Source organism: Bubalus bubalis, chromosome 2 (assembly GCF_019923935.1).
Source record: "Bubalus bubalis isolate 160015118507 breed Murrah chromosome 2, NDDB_SH_1, whole genome shotgun sequence".
NCBI lineage: Eukaryota > Metazoa > Chordata > Mammalia > Artiodactyla > Bovidae > Bubalus > Bubalus bubalis.
Genome location: NC_059158.1, coordinates 102,378,412 through 102,392,839, shown reverse-complemented (window position 1 = coordinate 102,392,839; position 14,428 = coordinate 102,378,412). Strand labels below are relative to the sequence as shown.

At 35.5% G+C, this 14,428-nt stretch overlaps 1 non-coding gene across 1 annotated transcript; it reads left to right on the top strand.

Annotated features, from left to right (window-relative positions):
- Window positions 1-11,604: 11,604 nt before the first annotated feature.
- LOC112583102 lies at window positions 11,605-11,737 on the top strand. Its single transcript, XR_003107449.1, has one exon. It is a non-coding gene; the product is annotated as a small nucleolar RNA SNORA42/SNORA80 family (small nucleolar RNA).
- Window positions 11,738-14,428: the final 2,691 nt, after the last annotated feature.

Here is a 14,428-nt window from a genome sequence, read left to right as displayed (position 1 = left end):
ATCTCTATATTACAAACATTAAAAATAAAAAGGCTCATCAAATTGCTTATCACCTATTTTAGTTCTGCCAGGAAAAAAAAAATGCTTTATTTTGATGGAACAATATACAGTATCTGTGGTAGAATACAAAAAAACAGAATTCACTGGTTTAATATAAAGTTCTCAGATATTTAATCAAGCATCTAGATAAAAAATGCTCTCACTGACTAACAAAGACAAGAGTCTGATTACCTATCTTTGAGGAAAAGAGAAAATTATTTGGTGTGTTTCACTATTGTACCTGTCACACACTTTTAATTAAAAATGTATTGACGCATGACTAAACTGTGAAAAACAGACCCATCTTAGTTCAATGGAAGTAATGTACATGTAGCCCAGTAGAATAAGTCCATGTAATTATAACAAGATAGCTCAGGCACAGTGAGCCTCTCACACCTCAATCTCAAAGCAGATGTAAATGTCAGGCACCAAATATCACAAATCTGTGTGGACTCAGCATCAGTGATTTTACTAATCTAGTCTAAATACCTATGATGAAGTCATTTTGCTAATCTATGGCAAATTAAATATGTGTAGAAGTGAATGTTGAATAATGAGTAACTTTCCCTTTATTCACCACTAGTATTGCATATCAGAATTCACTGAACTCAGAGCTGAAACTAAATGCATATTTCAAATAGTGGTAGATATGTGTTACTATGAGTTTGGAACCTGGACCTAAAATACTTTTTATATTAACTGATTTTTTTAAAGTAATTTACCCACAAAAACTTAACACAATCAAGCTGAAGAAATGGAAATCAGAGACTAAGGTTTGAGGTACTGTCCTTCATTGAGTAGTCTTGAAATAGTCACTAATGGCAAGATGTTTTAGAAATCTCAGAAACCATAACCCAGTAAAGAAAACCATAAAATAAAAAATCATACCAGTTTGATAGTTCTTTCCATTTTTAAATCAAATCCAACAATTGCATATTTAATGATGGATTAACATAATTAATTAGGCCAGTAATCACTAATTCACCATTCTCTATGAGATCCACTATCCATGTGTTATAGTAAACAGTGGGGAAAAGATGAAAATGCTTTATTTATTTCTTCAGCAGAAAGTCTTCACATTGGGCACTTCCACAGATGGTATCTCAGTTAATCCTAAGGACACATTTGAGAAGTAGGAATTGTTTTACTGATGAGGTAAACTGCCACTTTGATAAATGAACCAAATTTTTCATCACACCTAGTGAGTGACAGATTCAAACTTCTTATCCTCTCAAAGCAAAATCTGGTTTCTTTCTCACCATTGTGATTTATTGCTACTCCTCCATTCAAGTAAATTAACAGTTTAAAAATGGAGTTATTTTTAAGAAAGCTCACTAACTTATGTGACCCTAATATACTCCATGTATTTGCATACTTTACCTTATTTTATTATCTTAAGGCTTTAGAGTTAATAATGAAATCTGCATCTTACAATAAGGAAGTGGGCTGAAAGAAATTATATGTGTCATTCAAAATTACTAATATGGGAGACTTATTTCAAATTCAGGTGTCCCTAGTTCTCAAAGTCCTTTTTTTTTTTTTTTTTTTTTGGATTTAATGTATAGAAGTGGCTTAAGTGCGAGGTAAAGATGAGCATCCTACCATTCATATTTTGGGAGTTGAAGTTTAGGTTGAATTATTTAGACTTGGACAACTAATTGAAGATTTTTATTCCTTGGCCTCTCATTATAAAGACCCAGGATAATTATAGGCATATATCTGGCAGCAACATAAAACTTGATTTAAAAGGGAAAAGAACTGACATGGAGTAATGAAGTAAAAATATCTGATGGCCTGAGAAATTGTGCAGTGGAATAGTGAAAGCTGTGGCATGGGGTGATTGTTAGGGAGGTATGATGCATTGGATCATTCTGATACCTGTTTAATGGCTGAGTGAATGTTTCAACCTTTATTGAAAAGACACTGACATGACAATATGGCACTGAGAATGAGAAGTTGGAGTACAAGAGTAAAATAAAAACATCAGTTTGAGCATAAAGAACTTAAGAGTCTTTATCTTCTGTGGGAACATAGGATTTGATGAATGAAAAAGAGGTCAGAGCAAGATATAAAGACCAAGGAGTATGATTCAATTTGCTCAAATGTGAGAGCTCAAGCTATTGTAAGATAAGGGATGAGAAGGATAGATATGGACTTAGCTTTGGGGAAGATTACTTTTTTTGGAAGAAAGAACAGTTCCATTAGTGTTCATACTCTCAGTAGAGAATCAAGAAAGGCAACATTAAGAATATCAAGAGATGAGAAAGTTTCATTTCAAACAAGCAATGAGAGAGCTCTTATTTTATGCCAGGTTGCTGTCTTATCTTGAGGAACCAGGAATTACAAGGAACTTCTGTATTCTCTTCCATAAAAACATACAGGTTGATGGAAGTAAAAAAAAAAAAAAAAACTTAACTTGATGAGATACTGTATGGTAGACTTCTTGTAACATTGCCATTTTGAAGGGAGCAACTGGAAGTGCCTCCTTTTTCAAGCCCTCAGACTTCCAACATGATCATTTTCCCTAGTATCACAGATATCAAATGCTCTCTGCATTCCCTTCATTAAATTATTTATTATTCATTTATCTGTTTTTAAATTAAGCATATAGTTACCACTAAAGTACATGTTAGATATTATGTAGAATCGTAAAGAGAAAGAAATGCCTGGCCTCATGGAGGACAGAATAACTCTTTCTCATAATGCGTGCCAAGGGAGAAAAGGATGGCAGATCCATGCTATTTTGTAACCTAATGACATGAAAATGCCGTGCTGTGCTGTGCTTAGTTGCTCAGTCGTGTCCGACTATTTGCAACCCCACAGACTGTGGCCTATGGTAGACATGGCAGACTCCTCTGTCCATGGGGATTCTCCAGGCCAGAATACTGGAGTGGGTTGCCTTGCCCTCTTCCAGGGGATCTTCCTAACCCAGAGATCGAACCCAGGTCTCCTGCATTGCAGGCAGATTCTTTACCATCTGAGACACCAAAGAAGTAGTGATTTGGAAGATGTGGCTGTATTTCTTATTTCTTTTCACTGTCAGACTTCAGTCAAGCTCATGAGAGGGTAACAGGCAGGAAGGCCAGGGGTCTCCAAATGGAGGAAATAGCCTGCAAGTGTCAGACATTTTTATCTCTCTTAAGCGGCAGGAGGAAACAAACTAGCAATATTTTTTTCCTTCTCTATACAAATTTAAAGAGAGGTTTCTCTTAAAATACTGTGTTGCCATAATGACACCTGGTTTCACCTGAAGTTAGCTATTCTTGAGCCTAGAGATAACCAATGCCTTTTTCTTATGGAAATGTTTGTCTTAAGCTATGCTAATATACTAGCCTTTACCCCAAACTCGGTCTCCAAGTCGGTTCCGCCTCTGGGCCCAAAACCTACTTGACAAACCAGTATGTTATACTCAGATATTGTTCCCCTAATCTATGTAAATGAAACTATTTGTATGGTGGTCTGCCCTTCTTTAAGATTCAAGTTAATTATTTTATGGCCCAAGATTATCCCAAAATGCATCTTATGGGCGAGGGGCCTGGTGCTATTCTGAATTACAGGACATTCCTTTCTTTCATTAACAGACTGCTAGTGACTATATAACATCCAGCTGAAGACTAACAAGGGGGTACTCTTTCTGCCCCCTTCTGATGCCTATGTCAGAAGCTTTCTCTATCTCCTTTATACTTTAATAAAACTTTATTACACAAAAGCTCTGAGCGATCAAGCCTCGTCTCTGGCCCCGGATTGAATTCTTCTCCTCCGGGGGCCAAGAATCCTGGTGTATTCGCGTGATTCAGCAACAACCTTTCACTCAGTAGGGTCTTATTTTTCCTCTGATTCTGTCAAGTGTAATTCTTTAGCTGTGGTTTCACTGTTCTGGGACAGTGGAAATTTTATTCATCCAGACATTCACTTGTAATATGCTACAATTTGCCCTCAAACTATGTGTCTTCCATCTAAGAGTCTCTGCTCATTTTTATGGAAGGCAAGATAAAAGAGTGAGATTATTCCTCTAGTAATACGATCTATTGAACAGATTAAGCAGCCATTTTCTCATTCATTTCCCTAAACTCAGAGCTCCTAGAAGAATTAAAGGGTTTTTGTTTGGTTGTTTTAAAGGATAAAGTAAAATACTTGGCTTTCTACTGAAAGCATACTCATGAATCTCTAGAAAAATGTAATATAAAAGAGATATGAGTAAAGATTTCCAAACTGATGTTATTATGGTTATTATTCTCACTGATTTGTGTAGTCTCTCTAAGAAACAATTATTTTGGAAGAGGTTTTATTAACAAATTGCAACTTCAAACTAACATCATCATAATAACCAGGTTTTCCATCTGGAGAATATGGATCAGGGTGGGTTTCTTTTCTTTCTTTCTTTTTTTTTTTAATTATTTACTTGGCTGTGCTGGGTCTTAGTTGAGGCTCTCAGGATTGTCAGCCTTTGTTGTGGCACACAGGATGTTTAGTTGTGGCATGCAGATTCTTAGTTGTGGCATGTGGGATCTAATTTCTTGTCCAGGGATCAAACCTGGGCCCCTTGTATTTGGAGCATAGAGTCTTAGCCACTGGACTACCAGGGAAATCCTGGATCAGCATGGCTTTCTTAGAGTACCAGTGGAATTAAAGGATGGTGCTAGCCCTTTTTGGATGTGAATTGCTTCTCCAAGTACACATGGAACCACTTTTTTTTGTAACCTCTGTGACCAATATTACTCATTTTCACTTATAGAAATTACTCAGTAAAAGGGAAACAGCATGTATGAATAGTGAACTTTCAGTGTAGTGTACTGGAAGAGATTTATTGCTGAGGAGAGTTGAGTTCTAGGAATGCTGAGAGCCAGAGGGCAATGCAGATGCAGGCAGAAGGATTCAATCACAGTTTCAGGTGCCTTCCGTCATGAATCTGTTGATGACTGGGGCATCCCTGTAGAAACCGTCTGTTCAACATCTTGAGAGAACATGTGGCATTCAGAGGGACATGCTTAGGATAGGAAGTGTTATTGAACAGCCCCTTTCTTCCTTACTCTTTCATTAATTTCTCACTGCTACTGTTTCAAAAGCTACAGGTTCACTTGGCCACCCCAGCCAATTTTCAACATGCTGGCATTTTGGAAACATTCAAAGATCTCTAAACCAACCTATAGGTAGTTTTGCACTAATGTAGATCCAAACAAATCCTTAAGCAGTATTCCTTTAGTCTCATGCAAACAATTACACACTATAATATATAAAATAGATACCTAGCAAGGATGTACCATACAGTATAGGGAACTCTACTCAGTCATCTGTAATGAGCTATATGAGAACAGAATCTTAAGAAGAGTGGATATATGTATATCACTATGTATAACTGATTCACTTTGCTATACAGCAGAAACTAACACAATATTGTAAATCAACTATATTCCAATAAAAATCTTAAAAAAAAAAAGAAGAATCCAACGAGTTGTTTGGCATGTTTGTAATCCAATGTTCAGGTTGGGTTTAATTTTAAAAATTATTTAAAAATACAGAAAACTTTACATGGATCATTATGAAGCTCACTATGTGCATGTGTTTGTAAACAGATGTTAGGAAGCATGTTAAGAACTTCATGAGCTCTGCTTCCCAAGATATTTCATTCCCAACGTTGCCCTAGTAGAAAGCAAAATGCAAACTTCATAGGCTGTTTCATTTAGGAATCATGAATCAAAAAAAATAAAAGACTTAAAGCAAATTTTAATTATGAAGAAAAATTAGAAACATACATATAAAGGTATAATATACTTAATGTAGTTATTTGTTCAGTTCAATTCAGTCGCTCAGTTGTGTCCAACTTTTTGCAAGCACATGGACTGCAGTACGCCAGGTTCCCTTGTCTATCACCAACTCCCAGAGCTTGCTCAAACTCATGTTCATCAAGTTGGTAATGCCATCCAACTATCTCATCCTCTATCTTCTAGTTAAATAATTATATAATGTATATATATGTCATATAGTTATATAATGTAGTATGGTTATATAATTATAGTTCTCAATTTTAGTAAACATGGATGCTAATACATATGATATATAAACATATACAGTGTAAATATATAGCATGTAATTGCTATTGAGTTTACTTGTCATATTGAAATTTCAGCTTATTTAATCATAATCGGTGGTCATGAAATGTGTAGTATAATTTTAAATACCTGCTGATATGTATTTCTTAAGACTAACTGTTTCTATTTCATGCAAAACATGGCTTTTTGGCTTTTTGGCTTTTTGGCTTTTTGGCCACCAGGGGCTTCCCTGGTGGCTCAGAAGATAAAGCGTCTGCCTGCAATGCAGGAGACCGGGGTTCGATTCCTGGGTTGGGAAGATCCCCTGGAGAAGGAAATGGCAACCCACTCCAGTATTCTTGCCTGGAGAATCCCATAGACAGAGGAGCCTGGCGGGCTACAGTCCACGGGGTCGCAAAGAGTCGGACACGACTGAGCGACTTCACTTTCACTTTCGGGAATTCTTACACAGTATTTACAGAATATTTATCCTGATACTTTCCACTTATCTTGAACAGATCAGAGGCTTTATTGCAATTCCTTGAGAAAATAATACATATTTTCATGTTTCCTTCATTAAATATATAAATTATTTCATTCTTTTTTTAAAAAAAGCTGTCAACTTATCAGTGAACTTTAAATTTATGTTTTTCCCTATTTTTGTCAGGTGTGAGTCAAAAACAAAAAATTTGAGACAGTTCTCCAATTACTCATTTAGAACAAACACAAAAAATATAGTGTGAGCAATTTATTGTTGATTTTCCTTAGTTTAAAGCAATCTCTGTGTTTGTATCTAACACTTGCCTCCCTATCTTTACCTATTACTTGTTCAAATACTGGTGAATTGGAAGCATGGTCTTTTGATATGCTAATCACTCTTTTTCTTAAGAGTATAAACTTTACAAAGAGGCTATGACCATACATAGTCAGAATTTATCACCTACAACACAGTACAAATGGAACTAAACCTTGAATTTTTAACTTTGAAGTGCAAAATCTTCAAACTCATTTATTAATTGTCAGGGTCCCCACAGTTGCTGCCCTGTTAATGAGATCAAATTCTCCGTGGTTCAGATCTTGCTCAAAATTGAAAAACTTTATGGTACTAACAGGTTTGGGCATATGTAAATGTGTTCTCCAGTTGTTAGCCTGTTTTTCCATCTTACTTTAGGAATAACTCACTATTTCCACAAGCTTCTATGACTTTCTTGTTTCTGTCTCTTCTCACTTGTTACCCAGAACAAATCCATCCTGCTGCAATGCGTAAAACATTCTTTATCTGTCTCAAAACAGCTTTCCCTATTATTTACATTTTCAAACCTTTTTCTAAACACATCCGTGCATCCACTCAGCTGTTTTCAAAAAGATGTACATCGGGGACACCTTCATTGAACTAGCAATGGTAGCAGTAAACGTCTTGCTCTTCAGAGAATTTACAAGTTCAAAACCTCATGGTATACTTGGAGAGTTTATAAGTTTTCAATATCCCATACTGTACATTTATCAAAAATGAATTTCATCTGCTACTGGGCTGCCCAATTCTCCGGTATGATTAGAACCATCTGGAGCATCTCCCAAACCTCATTAGCTTTTAACTAACCCAAATAGTTTAGTGTCGTCAGAATATTTCACCATCTCTCTGTTTATGTTGTCTTCTTCATCACTAGCAAACACACTGAAAGACATAAGTCCCAACACCAAAAGCCACGATTCCAACTTTCAGCTTCTCACAGTGAAGAATATGCATCTATTATTGATCTTTGCTCTAATCTCTTAATCATCTCCCACAAAACACATGTATTCTAATTCATTACCATGACATCTCCTATAGATTAGTGAGAACTAGACAATTAGTATGACGGTAAAGAAGCAGCATTTTATTTCGTACCAAAATTTTGGTAATTAGAAATCAGGAAACTAAGGACACAGTGGAAAAAGAAAGAGAAAATTTGGAAAATATTTAACAAATAATACTTGTTAGTACTTCACAAGGTCAAGTCTTCTCGCCTCTAATAGCAAGGCCTTCTGTAAGAACTTTAAGATTCTGCTTAGTTATGACTTTGCTTTTGGAATAGATTAAGTCATCTAAGCTGTGTTTATATTTCTTTTAGTATGCAGTTGACAGCTGACCCTTGAACCATGCAGGGTACCAACTCTCTGTGCAGTCAGAAATCCATATGTAACTCTAACTTTTTTTTTTTTTTTGGCCAGAGTACATAGCATTCAGGATCTTAGTTTCCCAACCAGGTATTGAACTCATGCCCCTTGCAGTGGAAGTATGGAGTCTAAACCACTGGATTTCTAGGGAAGTCCAAAATTCCATGTATAACTTTATAGTTGACCCTCTGTACCTGCAGTTCAAATCTGAGTGTTCAGCCAGTTATGGGTTGTGTAGTACATTAGTTGATTTATTAAAGATATCAGTGTATATAACCAGATCCAAGCAGTTCAAACTAATGTCATTCAAGTGTCAACTGTATCTGTGGTAATGTTAGCCCAAGATGTCATTAGATTAGCTATTAAATCATTGTGAAATATATAAACTATTAAACAGAATGTAATAGTGTAATTACATTATTATCAAATGAATAACACATCTATATCACTAGTATAACATAAAGGGGGTCATGATTGAGTAACTATTTAAATCAACACAATTTCATTGAGCTCAGAAAGGATAACATTTCTCACTTAATTTACATAAATATTTTGGTTCTTTTATTTTCCATAATTGATTTGAAAGAATAGGAAATTATTATAGTTTTCATTGTGTTTACAGAGGACCTTATATTGTCACTTTTCTTTTTTTCCATAATTGTCATTTTCAGTGATTGGCAGATATAAACAGGTATTTTAAATTATTTGTAACTTCACCTGCAGCATCTGGTTATGTTAGGATTCATTCTCCTTTTTTAAAATAGTTTTTAATTATTTTTTATTGGAATATAGTTGATCTACAATGTTTATTATCACTTTTCTTAGATTATATTTTTCTGTGTTTTAGGAAAAACATAACTTACTAGTGACAGCAAAGTTTTGCAAAATTTTGTATCAATCCAATATATGTGTGTATATATGTGTGTGTGTGTGTGTATGTGTGTAATAGTTATATGTAATATTCAACAGTGACAGTTCACACATTTTGGATAACACATCTCTATGGAATACAGTCTATATGATCATCTCTGTCTAATGTAAAAATCTAAAAATCAAATGCTTAAATGCCTGTTCCCTTTTTATATTCCAGTCAGTAAACTATTTTGTACTAAGAATGAAAATATCACATACTCCATTGAACATATTCTTTCCTGCCGATCATTATTTACTACATCATATGTTTTAGAACTGATGTTTAACCATCATGTAAAAACATTCATAGATAAAAGATTTAAATACTTTGTGAATTAGTAACCACATACATTTAATAATTGGTTAACAACATGATTTTGCTTTTTAAACAAGTATCATTTAGTAAAAAAAAAAAAGAAAAAAAGTAAAACTGATCATCAAAACCAGCAATGCCTTAGGAGAAGATTTCCTTGTTTAGAAGTCTAAATGTAGTTTAGTTGGATTTACAAAAGGAAAGTTTTAAAAGTGCTAATAACATGCCACTTATTGGCATGCACAGTTTAGTCGGATTTTTTCATTTTCATATGCATTCTAATTTCCAGCACATCCAATATGCACTGCTAACCTGTTGTCTTTAACTCCTTCATTATAAATCTCTGTAATTAAAAAAGTCAACCTTTACAATGATTAATTTCAATTAATTTAATTTAATCAATGCTTTTGAACTGAAGGATTTAGAATCCCAAAAAAACAACTTTACAGACTACTTCTGATAGTGATGAGTATTATAATAATGAGTGCTTAATGATTTATTTTCCCACCTCTCATATTTCCAAAACTGTATGTTGTAGCACTTGCTCTTCCTGTTGAGTGTGCTGTGTTACTTGTCTTTGACTAGATGGAAGCCACTTCATCATCTAGATAAGCAGTATCTCCTGTATATTATAAAGAAATTGTCTTTCCTTCCAGAAAAATACCATAGGTGACTAAAATTGCATGATTTACCTTTTAAAGTAGCATATTTGAATTGAATTTCCTGTGGTCAAGTCTCTTGTTAAATTGTGATAATAATTCATGCATTATGGTATTATCAGGGTTTTGTGAGGATTAGATAAGAATGCATACATATATGTGTATGTATATATATACACATATCTATACAAACACACACACATATGTATAAACACATCTTTCCTAGTTTTTACCCTTGGCTGGCTATATATTTTCTTTTCAGGGAGCTTTATTCAAGCAGAAAACTTAGTAATGAGATACGGAGAATTTGATATCAGTTTCCATTTTCTTCTCTTCCCACAAGGTAAAACATTAATGCTGCTGCTGCTGCTAAGTTGCTTCAGTCGTGTCTGACCCTGTGTGACCCCATAGACGGCAGCCCACCAGGCTCCTCTGTCCACGGAATTCTCTAGGCAAGAGTTCTGGAGTGGGTTACCATTTACTTCTCCAAAACATTAATATTTTACCATAATTTTTTTTTCTCCTGTAGCCATCTTTGAAAATATGGGTAAAATTACTGAGGGAGAACTTAGTTGACTGGAATTCAGTTAACTAAAATCTACATCAACAAAACTTTCATGCCCTTTATTTCTAATGTTGCTATGAGTAAGACTTGTAATAATATACAAAATATCCTGGTCTCTTTCATAATGTATATATTCAGCTCAATTATCTATATCTTCTTCATACTTTATGGTGAATATTAGAAAAGTTTGATTACATATAGCTTATGTAGTTGATATGTTAGGAAAAAATATATATATAATATAATGGCAGGGATTATTTTTTATTTTTATTTTTGATTAATAATATCTTTAAATAAATTTTCTAAAAATTCGGTTGACCACATCTTTTTTCTTTACAACTGGTTAGTAGCTTATTTTTTGATGCTAGGCATGTAATTTTAACTGTGTTAGAAATGAATCTTTACCAACTAATGCAAGCAGCTGGATTTTCTAGAACTTGAAGTCCTTATTTTTCCTCATTAGTGAAAAAAAAAATGTTAAAGCGACCCACTATTTTGCATTTGCTTGGTAAATTTATGCTTTTATTCCCACTAGGGATTATCTAAATATAATTTTTATTCTTTTTTACCTCAACTTTAATATGGAAATATTTCCAACTCCAGAATAGTACTCTTTTCATAGGTTCACCAACTGTTAACATTTTATAACATTTGTTGAAACATTTGAAAATTAAAGACATGTAGCTATTTTATCCTTCAGTATTCAAGCATACATCTCTTAAGAATAATAGTATTTTTCTATATGAAATTTTCACACTAAGGAAAGTTACATTAATGCATACTCATTTCTAATGTATGGTCAACATTAAAAATTTCCCAATTGTCCAATAATACTTTTTTCAGCTTTGTTCTCCTCCTCCTCCCTCTTCTTTTACCCCTCCCCCTTCTTCTCCTTCTTCAGTCAAGAATCCAAAAGTATGTCATTTGAATGCATGGGTTTGGACTTATGGCAGGCTCGTCCCCCTGGGCCTCTCATAGTGTCCCATGCCAGAGTAAATCCGGCCCCGAACCATTGCCTGGCCTCTGGCAGTAGGCTGCAGGCACTGAAGAGGGTTGCACAGTGGAAAAAAAAAAACAACACAAGTATGTCATTTAAAAAAAACAATTGTCATTTCTTTCATGTTAGAAACTGAAGAAGTGTTCAAAAAGCAGTTAATGATGTTAAAAGACATAGAAGTCATCTAGAAAGGACTTTCTTTCGTTGTTTTATTAAGAAAACTGGTCATAAAATAAATATTTCCAGAAATTGATTATAATATGTTGGTTTAGCAAAGGATCTATGAGCCCTTCAGTTCAGTTCAGTCACTCAGTTGCGTCCGACTCGTTGAGACCCCATGAACTGCAGCACGCCGGGCTTCCCTGTCCATCACCAACTCCAAGAGTCCACCCAAACCCATGTACATTGAGTCAGTGATGCCATCCAGCCAACTCATTTTTAGTCGTCGCCTTCTTCTGCCCTCAATCTTTCCCACCATCAGGGTCTTTTCAAATGAGTCAGCTCTTCGCATCAGGTGGCCAAAGTATTGGAGTTTCAGCTTCGACATCACTCCTTCCAATGAACACCCAGGACTGATCTCCTTTAGGATGGATTGGTTGGATCTCCTTGCAGTCCAAGGGACTCTCAAGAGTCTTCTCCAACACCACAGTTCAAAAGCATCAATTCTTCAGCGCTTAGCTTTCTGTATAGTCCACCTCTCACATCCATACATGACTACTGGAAAAACCGTAGCCTTGACTAGATGGACCTTTGTTGACAAAGTAATGTCTCTGCTTTTTCATATGCTGTCTAGGTTGGTCATAACTTTCCTTCCAAGGAGTAAGCGTCTTTTAATTTCATGGCTGCAGTCACCATCTGCAGTGATTTTGGAGCCCAAAAAAATAAAGTCAGCCACTGTTTCTCCATCTATTTTCATGGCAAATAGATGGGGAAACAGTGGAAACGGTGTCAGACTTTATTTTGGGGGGCTCTAAAATCACTGCAGATGGTGACTGCAACCATGAAATTAAAAGACACTTATTCCTTGGAAGGAAAGTTATGACCAACCTGGATAGCATATTCAAAAGCAGAGACATTACTTTGCCAACAAAGGTTCATCTAGTTAAGGCTATGGTTTTTCCTGTGGTCATGTATGGGCATGAGAGTTGGACTATGAAGAAGGCTGAGCACCAAAGAATTGATGCTTTTGAACTGTGGTGTTGGAGAAGACTCTTGAGAGTCCCTTGGACTGCAAGGAAATCCAACCAGTCCATTCTGAAGGAGATCAGCCCTGGGATTTCTTTGGAAGGAATGATGCTAAAGCTGAAACTCCAGTACTTTGGCCACCTCATGCGAAGAGTTGACTCATTGGAAAAAATTGATGCTGGGAGGGATTGGGGGCAGGAGGAGAAGGGGACGACAGAGGATGAGATGGCTGGATGGCATCACTGACTGGATGGACGTGAGTCTGAGTGAACTCCGGGGGGCTGGTGACGGACAGGGAGGCCTGGCGTGCTGCGATTCATGGGGTCGCAAAGAGTTGGACACGACTGAGTGACTGAACTGAACTGAACTGAACTGATGGGACTGGATGCCATGATCTTAGTTTTCTGAATGTTGAGTTTTAAGCCAACTTTTTCACTCTCCTCTTTCACTTTCATCAATAGGCTCTTTAGTTCCTCTTCATTTTCTGCCATAAGGGTGGTGTCATTTGTGTATCTGAGTTTATTGATATTTCTCCAGGTAATCTTGATTCCAGCTTCTGCTTCTTCCAGCCCAGCATTTCTCATGATGTGCTCTGCATATAAGTTAAATATGCAGGGTGACAATATACAGCCTTGACATACTCCTTTTCCTATTTGGAAGCAGTCTGTTGTTCCATTTCAAGTTCTAACTGTGGTTTCCTGACCTGTACTGACACTAAAATCATTAAAATGTATGACTTGAGGTGGGAGCTTTCCTAACAGAATACTACCTACTCATATATGTAGAAGAAATAATAGATATCAAAAATCATCACCGTACCACAAATAGAGAATTGATTACTGTAACTGAAAATTGCCAATGGATGCCAAAATTTTTGGTAAATCAATGGATCCCAAAACTGTTGGTAAAAGACTATTGGAGAACAGAATATTCAAACAATACTGTAATCTGTATAACCCCACAGATTACTTGCTATACAAAAAGAAAAAAGAATTAGTGAGTGGAGAAATTTTGTGGATTACCTGAGCCAAATGATTCAACTTACTAACAACAATAATAGGATAAACTGACTTCATATGCCCTCTGATGTGAAAGGACATAACCACAATTTTATAAGAGATTCATGAAAGAACATCAATCTATTTGGCAATTTATACTAGCATAACAGAGTCCAAGAAGTTGATCAGAGATGGTACAACCTGCTGATTTAATTTATTACAGTCACTTTGTTTTGATGTCATGTATATGTTGTCTTGACTCATAACTAAAGAGAAAACCTCTCTCTAGTTAAATATCTGACTCTGATTTTTATATCTGAAAGGTTTAGTAAAATGTCAGAAAATTTCTGAAGTTGCATATGTTTCCTATGGAAAGGAATCCAGGTGTGACTCAAAATTTGAATTTCTCTGAATTTTTGTTTTCTTAAAGCCTCAAACACATAATAAAGTTAGCAAGTTAGATGGTTTTTGAAGTCAGTTTTCTATACAGAAAAGAATAGAATCTTATGATTTTGAATCCTAAGCAATGGATGAGTGATAGGATGCTTACCGATTTGTTTTATCATGCCTGGCT